We start from the raw sequence: 14,324 nt of genomic DNA, 5'->3' as shown, positions 1-14,324 counted from the left end.
AACTGGGGTATTTAAACTTTTGATCAGGGTCATTTGGGTAGTTTCTGTTGTCATTATGATTTAAAAAGAGTAAACACAGTTGTTTGACAATAAATGGCTTCACCCAACCACTGACTATGAGTGAAAGAAAAGTTTGTGAGTTATCATTCATATTCTCTGACAAATGGCCAGAAAATCACAAATTCTGCTAGGGTATGTAAACCTATGAGCACAACTGTATATTAATAACCCTTAGTTACTGGCATTACTGTGGATGTTACTTTGACATGTACCACCTACCTAAATATAATTGCAGACCAAGTTTACCCCTTCATGGCAACGGTATTCCCTGATGGCAGTGTCCTCTTTCAGCAGGATAATGCGCCCCGCCACACTGCAAAAATTGTTCAGGAATGCTTTGAGGAACATGACAAATAATTCAAGGTGTTACTTGTCCTCCAAGTTCCCCAGATGTCAATTCATTCGAGCATATGTGGGATGTGCTGGAAAAACAAGTCTGAGCTATCGCGGCCCTACTTCACAATTTACAGGACTTAAAGGATCTTCTGTTAACCTCATAGTTCCAGATACCATAGAGCACCTTCAGAGGTCCGAACGGTTTTGGCGGCTATATATATATATATATATATATATATACTAGGTGCTTCATCGCGCCCTACGGGCACCCTGCACACCGTCACAAGGGGCTACGCCCCCTTAACCCTTGCATGCCTTTCTGGGGTTCAATATTTGTATTATATGGAGTATTACCTGCATTCCTTTGTTGGTGGTTAAATATTGCACAATGAAAGGGCGTGCGATGGTGAAGGAGGCGCAGCCCCTTGCAACGGCGTGAACAGCGCCTGCAGGGCACAATGTACAGAATGTAGCAGGTGCGGGGGGGACTGCGGATGGGGGAGGGTGTCTGTAGATGCTGCGGGAGGAAGGGGGGCGGATGCGGGGAGGGCGGATGGGGAAGGGTCGGGAGGTGCTGCGGGTGGGGGAGGGGCAGATGAGTGGGGGCTGCAGATGGGGGATGGGTCCGGAGGCACTGCAGGTGGGGGAGGGGCAGGGGTGCCATGGGTGGGGGAGGGGCAGGTGTGGGGATGTTGCTGTTGTGGATGGGTGAAGGGTTCCGGAGGTGCTGTGGGATGGGAAGGGTCAGGGGTGCCGGGGGTGGGGTAGGGGTTCCGGAGGTGCCACAGGTGGGGGAGGGGCAGGTGCGGGTGGTGCGGCGGATGGGGAAGGGGTCTGGAGGCGCTGCAGGTGGTGGAAGGGCAGGTGCGGGGGTGACATGGGTGGGGGAGGGGGGACCGCGGATGGAGGAGGGTGTCTGCAGATGCTGCGGGTGGAGGGGGGGGCAGGTGTGGGGGGAGACATATATGGGGGGTGGATGGTGGAGGGGGTCTGGAGGTGCTGTGGGTGGTGGAGGGGCGAGGGAGTGGGAGCCGCGGGTGGTGTAGGGGGTGTGGAGGCACAGCGTGTGGGGGAGTGGTGGAGTTCCGCATGTGGTGGAGGGGAAGGTGCGGAGGCGTGGTGCATTGGGGAGGGGTCTGGAGGCGCTGCGGATACTGTACCTGCCAAAAAGGTAGTTGGAGGGTATGCAGTAACAGGGCCAGGACAGGGGTGACAGGGTCAGAACAGGGGTGATGGGGCCAGGACAGGGGTGACAGGGTCAGAACAGGGGTGACGGGGTCAGAACAGGGGTGACGGGGCCAGGACAAGGGTGACGGGGCCAGGACAGGGGCAACTGGGCCAGGACAGGGGCAACTGGGCCAGGACAGAAATGACAGGGACAGGATAGGGGTGACAGGGCCAGGGTAGGGGCGGCAGGACCAGGACAGGGGTGACAGGGCCAGGATAGGGTTGACAGGGCAAGCACAGGGGTGACAGGGCCAGGATAGGGGTAACAGGGCCAGGATAAGGGTAACAGGGCCAGGATAAGGGTGATAGGGCCAGGATAAGGGTGAAAGGGCCAGGATAACGGTGACAGGGCAAGGCCAGGGGTGACAGAGCAAGGCCAGGGGTGACAGGGACATGACAGAACACAGGGCACGGGAGAGATTGGTATTAGGGACAGAACAGTGGTGACAGACAGATGTGTCTTACCGGAGTCACTGCTGCTGGCTGCTGCTGTTCCACTCCATCCTATTGGGATCTGCTGCTGGTGGAGACTTGGCATGGCTGACTCTCTCAGGCTGGAGTCCTGCTTCCTCCCCCCACCTACATCCCTCCCCCCACTCCTCAGTGACACACCGCGGACCTCGCGCGGCTGCCGTGCACTGTGGTAAGGGGAGACTGGGAGTGACTGGTTAGGCCCCAGGAGACGCTGCGGCTGGAGGGAGGAGGGGGTCATAGCATGCACACGGCGCAGACCTCGCGGCTGCCAGGCACTGTGGTAAGGGGAGACTGGGTGTGACTGGTTAGCCCCCAGGAGACGCTGCGGCTGGAGGGAGGAGGGGGTCGGAGCCTGCAAGCAGCGCAGACTTCTGTAGCACTGTCCGCCAGCTAAAGTGTGTGAAGGAGCTGGGTGCACCTCACTATGGGCGGCAGCGCTGCAGCTAGCGGTGGGGTTGCCGAGGCTGGAGATAACAGAGGCAGTACGGAACCTGCACAGCGGCAGGTGCCACACATAGCTGCAGCTAAGAAGCGTGGAGTGTGCCAGAAAGTGACGCTCCTCCGCACCAGAGAGCCCCTGCTGAGTATGCTGATGTGGGGGGGTCAAGCACACAGTGAGCCGGTGCCCGTCTGTCTGTACAGCATACCCCCTCACACACCCCCATACCTCCCAACTGTCCTGATTTTCGCGGGACAGTCCCATTTTTTGGGGTCTGTCCCGCTGTACCACCTGCGGGCCGCAGTGTCCCGCGGTGGGTGGAGGCAGTTGGGAAGCTCCTGTACTCGCTGTTCTGCTTAGCAGAGCAGCGGTGAATAGACGCTGTGCGCATGCGCACAGCGTCTATTTAGTGGAGACAGAGGAAGAGGGGGCATCAGGGGGTACGGATTAAGGGGGGGGGGTCCAGCAGCAGAGCCGGATTAAGGGGAGGCCCAGGGGGTACGTACCGCGGGCCCCACAGTTTTAGGCCCCCCCCCCCCCCCGGCTGGAGTAGCTCTGTCCCAGCTCTGAAGCTCCCCCGTCCTGCCAGTAACAGCAGCAGCATTGTGCTACAGTCAGCACACGCTGCTGCGTGTTGGCAGGTCAGTGGTGTTGCAGGCAGGCAGTAGCCTCCCTGCTTTCTTCTGCCTGTGCGGGTGTGTAGGGGGGAGCGACCACCCCCTCTGGATTTACCTCTAGCTGAGAGGCCAAAATCCCATAAAAAAAAAAAATCCCGGAATTTGCATAAGGGGGCGTGGCCACGTGGGCCGCTATTAGGCCATGCCCCCAACCCCATAGCAGGCACAGCAATGAGATAGGGCCCCCCTGTCTCAAGTGCCCTGGGCCCCCCGGTCTCATAATCCGCCCCTGGGGGCATGCCAGCAGCTCACAGAGTGCTGGGCATGACCCCTCACTGACGAAACCGGGAAGCCACGCCCTTTTCGTTGGTCACGTCCCATTTTTGCTGCACGTGTGTCCCTCCTTCTGCCTGAAGAAAGCTGGGAGGTATGCACCCCTGTCGGGTTAAATACTTTGTTCTTTACATAGTTGAATGTGCTGACGACAAAATCACACAAAAATGATCAATGTAAATCAAATTTATTAACCCATGGAGGTCTGGATTTGGAGTCACACTCAAAATTAAAATTGGAAAAACACACTACAGGCTGATCCAACTTTGATGTAATGTCCTTAAAACAAGTCAAAATGAGGTTCAGTAGTGTGTGTGGCCTCCACGTGCCTGGGAATGCTCCTGATGAGGGGGCGGATGGTCTCCTGAGGGATCTTCTCCCAGACCTGGACTAAAGCATCCGCCAACTCCTGGACAGTCTGTGGTGCAATGTTGGTGGATGGAGCGAGACATGATGTCCCAGATGTGCTCAATTGGATTCAGGTCTGGGGAACGGGCGGGCCAGTCCATAGCATCAATGCCTTTGTCTTGCAGGAACTGCTGACACACTCCAGACACATGAGGTCTAGCATTGTCTTGCATTAGGAGGAACCTAGGGCCAACCGCACCAGCATATGGTCTCACAAGGGGTCTGAGGATCTCATCTCGGTACCTAATGGCAGTCAGGCTACCTCTGGCGAGCACATAGAGGCTGTGTGGCCCCCCAAAGAAATGCCACCCCACACCATTACTGACCCACTGCCAAACCGGTCATGCTGGAGGATGTTGCAGGCAGCAGAACGTTCTCCTTGGCGTCTCCAGACTCTGTCACGTCTGTCACATGTGCTCAGTGAGAACCTGCTGTCATCTGTGAAGAGCACAGGGCGCCAGTGGCGAATTTGCCAATCTTGGTGTTCTCTTGCAAATGCAAAACGTCCTGCATGGTGTTGGGCTGTAAGTACAACCACCACCTGTGGACGTCGGGCCCTCATACCACCCTCATGGAGTCTGTTTCTGATTGTTTGAGTAGACACATGCACATTTGTGGCTTGCTGGAGGTCATTTTGCAGGGCTCTGGCAGTGCTCATCCTGTTTCTCCTTGCACAAAGGCGGAGGTAGCGGTCCTGCTGCTGGGTTGTTGCCCTCCTACAGCCTCCTCCACGTCTCCTGATGTACTGGACTGTCTCCTGGTAGCGCCTCCATGCTCTGGACACTACTGTCACAACTGAGGGTTTAGGCTGACGGGAGGAAGCCTCAGTTGTAGGGGCTGGAATGAAGTTAAACTTAGATGGTTTAATCAGACCCCTGGACATGTAAGTGTGGAAGGAAACCCGAAGGTGTGACCATGACAAGCAGGCTAAAAGTCAAATGAAAGTTTATTAAACAGACTCCGTATAATCACAACAGCGTACACAGTCAGTATTAGCAGTGGCAGATAATACAGTTCCTGGATCACTAAACCATAAAAGGTATAACAGGGCACTGGTAGGTTGCAGAACGGATGTTATAGTCCTTGGGTAGAATAACCTTACCAGGCCAGGCTGTAGTAGTGGAGACAACCGAGGAACACGCCAGTAGGTGTATGAGATGATACTGGTAACTGGAATGCACTGTAGGAGTCACTGGACGGAACCAGCCAGATGGTGGAGACACGGAGTTAAAACTGAAAGATGCTAGGGTGCGTGGAAACAGATGAAATGAAGAGTGGTTACCGGTGGTAGTGGATACTGCTGGTAAGTAGAAATCCGCTGGGAGAACACCGGCTCTTTAAGGAGGCTGAATTCTGTTGGAAGCAGGTTGCTGGAAACAGATGGGTTAATAGCTGAAAGCTTGGAAGCTGGAAGCAAACGAAGTAATAGCTGAAAGCTGGATCAGTCACAGAGGATTGCAAAGTCAGGCTGCACCGCAGGATGGAAAGCAGGTGCGGGTCTCTTTGTGGATGCTGGAGACAGGAGCTGGAACCTGGAGAAACAAGCCACAGGAGAGAGAGACTGGAACAAGGTATGACATTCAAAGCACTGACATCTATCTGGCCCAGACACAGGATACTTATACCTGCTGCTATGCAGGCATTGGCTGGGCAATTATGCAGATTCCAGAGACGGTGGATTGGAGGAATTGGAGCATGTGATCAAAACCAACATGGCTGCGCCCATGCTGGAACCTGGAGGGAAAACCTGGTTTGGAATGAAATGTGCAAACATAGTGATAATGGCGGCGCCGGCCGCGGAGGACAGGAGACGCCAGATGACAGTTATATGCTGAGACACTTGGAGGGCAGCAGAGGCCGCGGCAGGCATGATACATGATTCTGAGAACCTGCAGCAATAACACAGTAATGGCGGCGGAGGCCGCGGAGGACGGGAGACGCCATGTTGGATTCAAACATGGCGCCGCTGTGGTAGTGTCTCAGAATGACAGGAGGGATGTGCAGAGTGTTGACACAGATGAGATCCGGATTTGGAACGCTGGGCCAGTCTCAGAAGACACCTAAACGGCAGGTAATGGCGTCCAGATACCCGGATCGTGACAGCACCCCCCCCTTTAGGAGTGGCCCCAGGACACTTCTTAGGCTTTAAAGGAAACTTTGAGTGGAAATTTCGGACCAAGGCAGGAGCATGGACGTCTGAGGCATTGGTCCAAGAGCGTTCTTCAGGACCATAGCCCTTCCAGTCAATGAGATACTGTAGCTGACCGTAACGGAAACGTGAGTCCAAAATCTTGGCCACCTCGTACTCGACTCCCCGTTGAGTCTGAACTTTGGGAGCTGGAGGAAGTGCGGAATGAAACCGATTTAGGATCAGCGGTTTCAACAAGGAAACATGAAATTTCCTGGGTATTTTCAAGAAGGGTGGTAACTGTAATCTGTAGGCAACAGGATTGATGACTTGTTCAATCATGAAGGGACCGATGTAGCGAGGTGCAAATTTCATGCTGGGAACTCTCAACCTCAAATTCTTCGTGGACAACCACACACGATCACCCACCTTGAGAGCAGGAACCGCTCTACGCTTCCTATCGGCAAACTTCTTATACCTGGATGAGGCTTTAAGCAGGGCTGCGCGGACGTTCCTCCAGTTATTTGAAAACTGACGCAAGGTGACATCCACTGCTGGAACAGAAGTTGCGGGAAGCGGTTGGAATTCTGGGACTTTAGGGTGGAATCCATAATTAATGAAGAATGGTGTAGAAGAAGATGAGGAATGGTATTGATTGTTGTGGCTGAACTCGGCCCAAGGAAGGAGTTGAACCCAGTCATCTTGAGAGGAAGACACATATATACGGAGGAAGGCCTCCAAGTCCTGATTCACCCTCTCGGTTTGACCATTGGTCTGAGGATGGTAAGCCGTGGAAAACTTTAACTTGACTTGGAGGGCTTGACACAAACTTCGCCAAAATTTGGCTACAAATTGTACTCCACGATCCGAGATGATCTCTTCAGGAAGACCGTGAAGTCGGAAGATCTCTTGTATAAATACTTGAGCCAACTTGGAAGCTGACGGAAGACCGGTGAGAGGGATGAAATGTGCCATCTTGGTGAACCGGTCAACTACCACCCAGATGGTATTAAACTTGTTGCAGATAGGTAGATCGGAAACAAAGTCCATCGACAAATGGGTCCATGGTCGACGGGGAACAGATAATGGAACCAGTTGCCCCGCAGGCGACTGGCGGGAGACTTTGTGTTGGGCACACTTTGGGCAGGAGGCAATAAATTCCATAACGTCTTTCTTCAGAGTTGGCCACCAGTAGGACCTAGAAATAAATTCAAGGGTTTTTTGAATGCCTGTATGTCCAGCAAAACGGGAAGCATGGGCCCAATGCATGAGCTTCTTCCTTAGAACTGGCTTAACAAAACTTTTCCCTGGTGGAGGTGTAAAGTCCATCCCTACCGTGGAGAATGCCAACGGATTAATAATAGGATGCTTGTCTGCAGACTCTGACTCATTTTCTTGCTCCCATGAGCGGGAAAGGGCATCGGCCTTACGATTCTGAGAACCCGGACAGAACTGGAGTTTAAAGTCAAACCTAGAGAAGAAAAGTGCCCATCTGGCCTGACGAGGATTCAGACATTGTGCGCCTTTGAGATATAAAAGATTTTTGTGGTCGGTAAGTATGGTGATTGAGTGGGAAGCTCCCTCCAACAGGTATCTCCACTCCTCCAGAGCGAGCTTGATGGCCAGCAACTCCTGATCGCCAATGGCATAGTTGCGCTCAGCTGGGGAGAACTTCCGGGAGAAGAAACTGCAAGGATGTAGATGTCCATCTTTGGCCCTCTGGGATAACACTGCTCCTACTCCAACGGAGGAGGCATCTACCTCTAAGATAAAAGGAGAGTCGGTGTCGGGCTGTTTCAGAACTGGTGCAGAGATGAACCGTTGCTTCAGAAGGTGAAAGGCCTGCATAGCTTCCTCGGACCACTTGGACGGATTAGCACCTTTCTTGGTTAATGCAGTGATAGGCGCCACAATGGTGGAAAAGTCTCGTATAAATTTTCTATAATAATTGGCGAACCCTAAGAACCTCTGGACCCCTTTGAGGGTTAAGGGTATAGGCCAATTCTGGATTGCTTGGAGTTTCTCAGGATCCATCTCTAGTCCGGAACCGGACACAATGTAACCTAGAAACGGAATGGTTTTAACTTCAAACACACACTTCTCCAATTTACAATAGAGGTGATTGACACGGAGACGGGAAAGAACCTCTTTTACCCAGAAACGATGATCTTCGAGATTATTAGCAAAGATGAGGATGTCATCTAGATAAACCACGACATGGCGGTACAAGATGTCCCTGAAGATCTCATTCACGAAGTGCTGGAAGACTGCTGGAGCGTTGCTCAATCCGAAGGGCATGACGAGGTACTCATAATGTCCGTCACGGGTGTTAAAGGCGGTCTTCCACTCGTCACCCTCACGGATTCGGATGAGATTGTAGGCACCCCTCAAGTCCAGCTTTGTGAAAATGGTTGCACCACTAACTCTATCAAAGAGCTCGGTAATCAGGGGTAAAGGGTATTGGTTCTTGACGGTAATGTCGTTCAGACCTCTGTAGTCGATGCACGGACGCAGACCACCGTCTTTCTTCTTAACGAAGAAGAAGCCTGCGCCGGCTGGAGAAGAAGATGGTCGGATGAAACCCTTCGCCAGGTTCTCTTTGATGTACTCTTCCATGGAGTGTGTCTCAGGCAGAGACAACGGATAAGTTCGGCCTCGCGGTGGAACCTTCCCTGGAATGAGGTCGATTGGGCAGTCCCATTCTCTATGAGGAGGAAGGATATCAGCAGAGGCTTTACTGAACACGTCCGTGAAGTCTTGATATGGAGGAGGCGGAACATCAGATGACCTGGGGAAGGAAGAACAAACAGGAAGAACTTTGGCTAAACAAGTCTCAGCACAGGAGGGACCCCATGCCAGTATTTGCGTAGTCGTCCAATCAATCGATGGGTTGTGGAGACGGAGCCATGGAAGGCCTAAAACCACTGGATGTGTGGCTCTTGGAATCACTAGAAAAGAAATATACTCAGAATGAAGAACTCCCACTCTCAGACGAACTGGAAGAGTCCTTAAGGAAATGACTGCGTCAAAAATCTTGCTGCCATCCACGGCAGTCAAAGAGATGGACGAGGACAGTCTCTCGGTGGGTAGGGACCACCGTTTAACATAAGCTTCGGTTATGAAATTCCCAACTGCTCCGGAATCAAGGAGGGCAATGACGTTCCTGTAACGTTGAGCAATTTGGAGCGACACTGGGAGGTTACAATCATGAGGAGATGGAGAGGAGATCATTACTCCTAGCCGGCCCTCTCCTTGGCGAGCTAGGATCTGGAGTTTCCCGAACGTTTGGGACAGGCGTTGATAGTGTGCGACGGAGCTGCACAGTAGAGACATAGAGACTCGTAGAGGCGTCTTCGGCGCTCAGCGGGAGATAGACGGGAACGACCAATTTGCATAGGCTCATCCTTGGATGGAGATGGCTGACGAGGAGGAGAAGCAGAAGATTTAGGAACGGATGATCTTCCTCGCTCGGTTGCTCTCTCTCTGAACCGTAGATCAACCTTCGTGCATAGTGAAATTAGCTCATCCAACTTAGAAGGCAAGTCTCTGGTAGCTAACTCATCTTTAATGCGTTCTGACAAGCCATGCCAGAATGCAGCATTCAGGGCCTCGTCGTTCCAGGCCAGTTCAGATGCCAGGATTTTGTACTGTATAAGATACTGTCCCACAGTACGTGTTCCCTGGCGTAGACGGAGAATCTCAGATGAAGCAGAGGAAACCCGGCCCGGCTCGTCGAAGATGCGCCTGAATGATGCTACAAAGTCAGTATAGGAGGACAGCAGGGGATCAGACTTCTCCCATAACGGTGATCCCCAATCAAGGGCTGAGCCACTGAGGAGAGAAATAATATAAGCAACTTTGGTACGGTCACTGGGGAAGTTGCCAGATTGAAGCTCAAAATGGATTTCGCATTGGTTAAGAAATCCCCTGCAGAACCTTGGAGATCCGTCAAATTTTGCTGGCGTTGGAAGATGAAGACGTGGTATGGAAATGGGCAAGGTGGGTGGGGTTACAGCTGGAGTCACTGTGGTGGACGCACCAGACGTGCCAGATCCACGGAGGGTCGTCTGAATCCCATCCAGCCGAGTAGAGAGATCCTGGAGACAGCGGATGATGTGACCTTGTGCAGCCTCCTGATGTTCGAGTCTGGCTGCCAGTTCTTGCATAGGTCTAGCCGCTTGATCCTGGTCTCCGGCTGGATTCATATGGTCAGTGCTTACTGTCACAACTGAGGGTTTAGGCTGACGGGAGGAAGCCTCAGTTGTAGGGGCTGGAATGAAGTTAAACTTAGATGGTTTAATCAGACCCCTGGACATGTAAGTGTGGAAGGAAACCCGAAGGTGTGACCATGACAAGCAGGTTAAAAGTCAAATGAAAGTTTATTAAACAGACTCCGTATAATCACAACAGCGTTCACAGTCAGTATTAGCAGTGGCAGATAATACAGTTCCTGGATCACTAAACCATAAAAGGTATAACAGGGCACTGGTAGGTTGCAGAACGGATGTTATAGTCCTTGGGTAGAATAACCTTACCAGGCCAGGCTGTAGTAGTGGAGACAACCGAGGAACACGCCAGTAGGTGTATGAGATGATGCTGGTAACTGGAATGCACTGTAGGAGTCACTGGACGGAACCAGCCAGATGGTGGAGACACGGAGTTAAAACTGAAAGATGCTAGGGTGCGTGGAAACAGATGAAATGAAGAGTGGTTACCGGTGGTAGTGGATACTGCTGGTAAGTAGAAATCCGCTGGGAGAACACCGGCTCTTTAAGGAGGCTGAATTCTGTTGGAAGCAGGTTGCTGGAAACAGAAGGGTTAATAGCTGAAAGCTTGGAAGCTGGAAGCAAACGAAGTAATAGCTGAAAGCTGGATCAGTCACAGAGGATTGCAAAGTCAGGCTGCACCGCAGGATGGAAAGCAGGTGCGGGTCTCTTTGTGGATGCTGGAGACAGGAGCTGGAACCTGGAGAAACAAGCCACAGGAGAGAGAGACTGGAACAAGGTATGACATTCAAAGCACTGACATCTATCTGGCCCAGACACAGGATACTTATACCTGCTGCTATGCAGGCATTGGCTGGGCAATTATGCAGATTCCAGAGACGGTGGATTGGAGGAATTGGAGCATGTGATCAAAACCAACATGGCTGCGCCCATGCTGGAACCTGGAGGGAAAACCTGGTTTGGAATGAAATGTGCAAACATAGTGATAATGGCGGCGCCGGCCGCGGAGGACAGGAGACGCCAGATGACAGTTATATGCTGAGACACTTGGAGGGCAGCAGAGGCCGCGGCAGGCATGATACATGATTCTGAGAACCTGCAGCAATAACACAGTAACGGCGGCGGAGGCCGCGGAGGACGGGAGACGCCATGTTGGATTCAAACATGGCGCCGCTGTGGTAGTGTCTCAGAATGACAGGAGGGATGTGCAGAGTGTTGACACAGATGAGATCCGGATTTGGAATGCTGGGCCAGTCTCAGAAGACACCTAAACGGCAGGTAATGGCGTCCAGATACCCGGATCGTGACAACTACGCTGACAGACACAGCAAACCTTCTTGCCACAGCTCGCATTGATGTGCCATCCTGGATGAGCTGCACTACCTGAGCCACTTGTGTGGGTTGTAGACTCCGTCTCATGCTACCACTAGAGTGAAAGCACCACCAGCTTTCAAAAGTGACCAAAACATCAGCCAGAAAGCATAGGAGCTGAGAAGTGGTCTGTGGTCACCACCTGCAGAACAACTCCTTTATTGGGGATGTCTTGCTAATTGCCTACAATTTCCACCTGTTGTCTATTCCATCTGCACAACAGCATGTGAAAATGATTGTCAATCAGTGTTGCTTCCTAAGTGGACAGTTTGATTTCACAGAAGTGTGTTTGACTTGGAGTTACATTGTGTTGTTTAAGTGTTCCCTCTATTTTTTTGAGCAGTGTGTATATATATATATATATATATATATATATGACTCAGAGCAGTGCTCATTCCTCAGGTCAATGAAGTTATGAGTTGTGAAAGCATGAATACCAAGTCTGCCCATTAATAATGTGATCTGCAATACTACTGCTTAGATTTAATGCATTGTACTCACATACAACAACACACCATAAATTAGACTGGCAGCCCATTCAAGGAAAATATAAACAGATGTACACAAAACATTATTTACTACAAGTACTGTATGCGTAGGTGTATTTTCTAAATGTGATTACAGCTTCTCTTTTTCCCTTGTGTAGCCATGTCCCTCCCAATATCCTCCCACCCTGTAATAAGAAGGATGATGAAAAGGAACTTTTCTTTCAGTTTGTATTATTCTGTGTGTCCTATGTGTGCAGTTATTGTACAACAATCAGGAATTCCTGTTGCATTGATCCTGTACTTAGAGCACCAGTCAGTAGCGGCCGTCAGGCTTGTTGTGAATGAAAGGAGACATCTAAACGTCAATGAATTGCTGAGGGAGACAAATGCAAGACACATTGCATCAATCAGCTGACAGGCTGCTTAGTTTACATACCTAATAAGAGCATAATGTAAATACCCGCATCAACCAGGCACTTGGAGTTTTGTAATCGAATAGAATAAAATATTTATCTGTCTTTTGATAGGTAAATTTAATACATCATGTACCTGTCTGCAAAGTGGCAGATAATTAAGTCTTAGCGTGTTCATGTAAAACCTTGTAACCTGTACTCCTAGGTAGAGCACTGATTTATACTAGCATATCTAATGAGTCCTCCAATAAGTTCATAGGGTCCTTGCCTTAATATCTCATGTAGTTAACAATTTCAGCCACTGATAGATGTTAAAGAAGAATTCCATCTACAGTATGTTGTAAATTCTAGTATTAGTTGAAGTTTGTTACCTATACCTATACTGATTCTGAGTGGTACGTAAAGCTGGCACAAGGCCGGACAGTCGCAATCCTTTCCTGGATTGGGCCAGGTACAGTATCAGTGGCTTCAGTTGGCCAAACGGTGTGGTTTATTGTACCCCCATTTTTTTTAGGTTGTTATGTATTAAAACATCAAACTGCACTGGCAGGGAGCCACTTGTCGCATCCCGAGTCACAGCGGCTGCAGGTGATGTCACGCAGCCACCGCAGCCTGCTCCCCGCACGGTCTGGGCACGCCTGCGTTGCCCAGACAGTGCCCCCCAAAACGGCAGCCAAACGCCGCCGGCCCACCCCCTCCCGCCCAGCGAAAGCCTCTGCTTGTCAATCAGGCAGAGGCAATCGCTGGGCTGAGTTGCCGATAGCATCTCTGGCATGCACCGGCGCACTGCATGAGCAGTTCAGACCTGATCGCCCGCTGTGCGAAAATGCACAGCAGCGATCAGGTCTGAATTAGGCCCAATGTCACTTCACTGAGCTACGTCTCTGGGCTCTAGACTTTGTACTCCTGCAGCTTGTGGTAGTACTCTGTTTGTTCCATCGGTTGCAGTCCAATACAAGCACCATCGGTTTCAGTCTCGATACAAACACCATCGGATCCAGTCCGATACAAGCACCATCGGTTCCAATCCGATACAAACACCATCGGTTTCAGTCCGATACAAGCACCATCGGTTTCAGTTTGATACAAGCACCATTGGTTCCAGTCCGATACAAGTGCCATCGGTTCCAGTCTCGATACAAGCACCATCGGTTCCAGTCTGATACAAGCACCATCGGTTCCAGTCTGATACAACCACCATCGGTCCAGTCTTGATACAAGCATCATCGGTTCCAGTCCGATACAAGCACCATCGGTTCCAGCCTGATACAAGCACCATTGGTTCCAGTCTGATACAATCACCATCGATTTCAGTCCATTACAAGCACCATTGGTTCCAGTGCGATAATCCAGTACCATTGGTTCCAGTCCAATAATCCTGTACCATCGCTTCCAGTCCGATACAAGTGCCATCGCTTCAGTCCGATACAAGCACCATCGTTTTCAGTTCAATAATCCTGTACCATCAATTTCAGTCAGATAATCCTGTACCATCAATTCCAGTCCGATAATCCTGAACCTTCGGTCCCAGTTCGATTACCTGTGCCATCAATGCCAGTCCGATTACCTGTGCCATCAGTCCCAGTCTGATTACCTGTGCCATCGGTTCCAGTCTGATTATCTGTGCCATCGGTTCCAGTCCGATTACCTGTGCCATCGGTTCAGTCCGATTACCTGTGCCATCGGCTCCAGTCCAAATACCTGTGCCATTGGCTCCAGTCCTAATACCCGTGCCATTGGTTCCAGTCTGAATACCTGTGCCATTGGCTCCAGTCCAAATACCTGTGCCATTGGCTCCAGTCCG

The sequence above is a fragment of the Pseudophryne corroboree genome, chromosome 1 (assembly GCF_028390025.1).
Source record: "Pseudophryne corroboree isolate aPseCor3 chromosome 1, aPseCor3.hap2, whole genome shotgun sequence".
NCBI classification, from domain to species: Eukaryota; Metazoa; Chordata; class Amphibia; order Anura; family Myobatrachidae; genus Pseudophryne; species Pseudophryne corroboree.
This window is presented reverse-complemented; position numbering follows the sequence as displayed.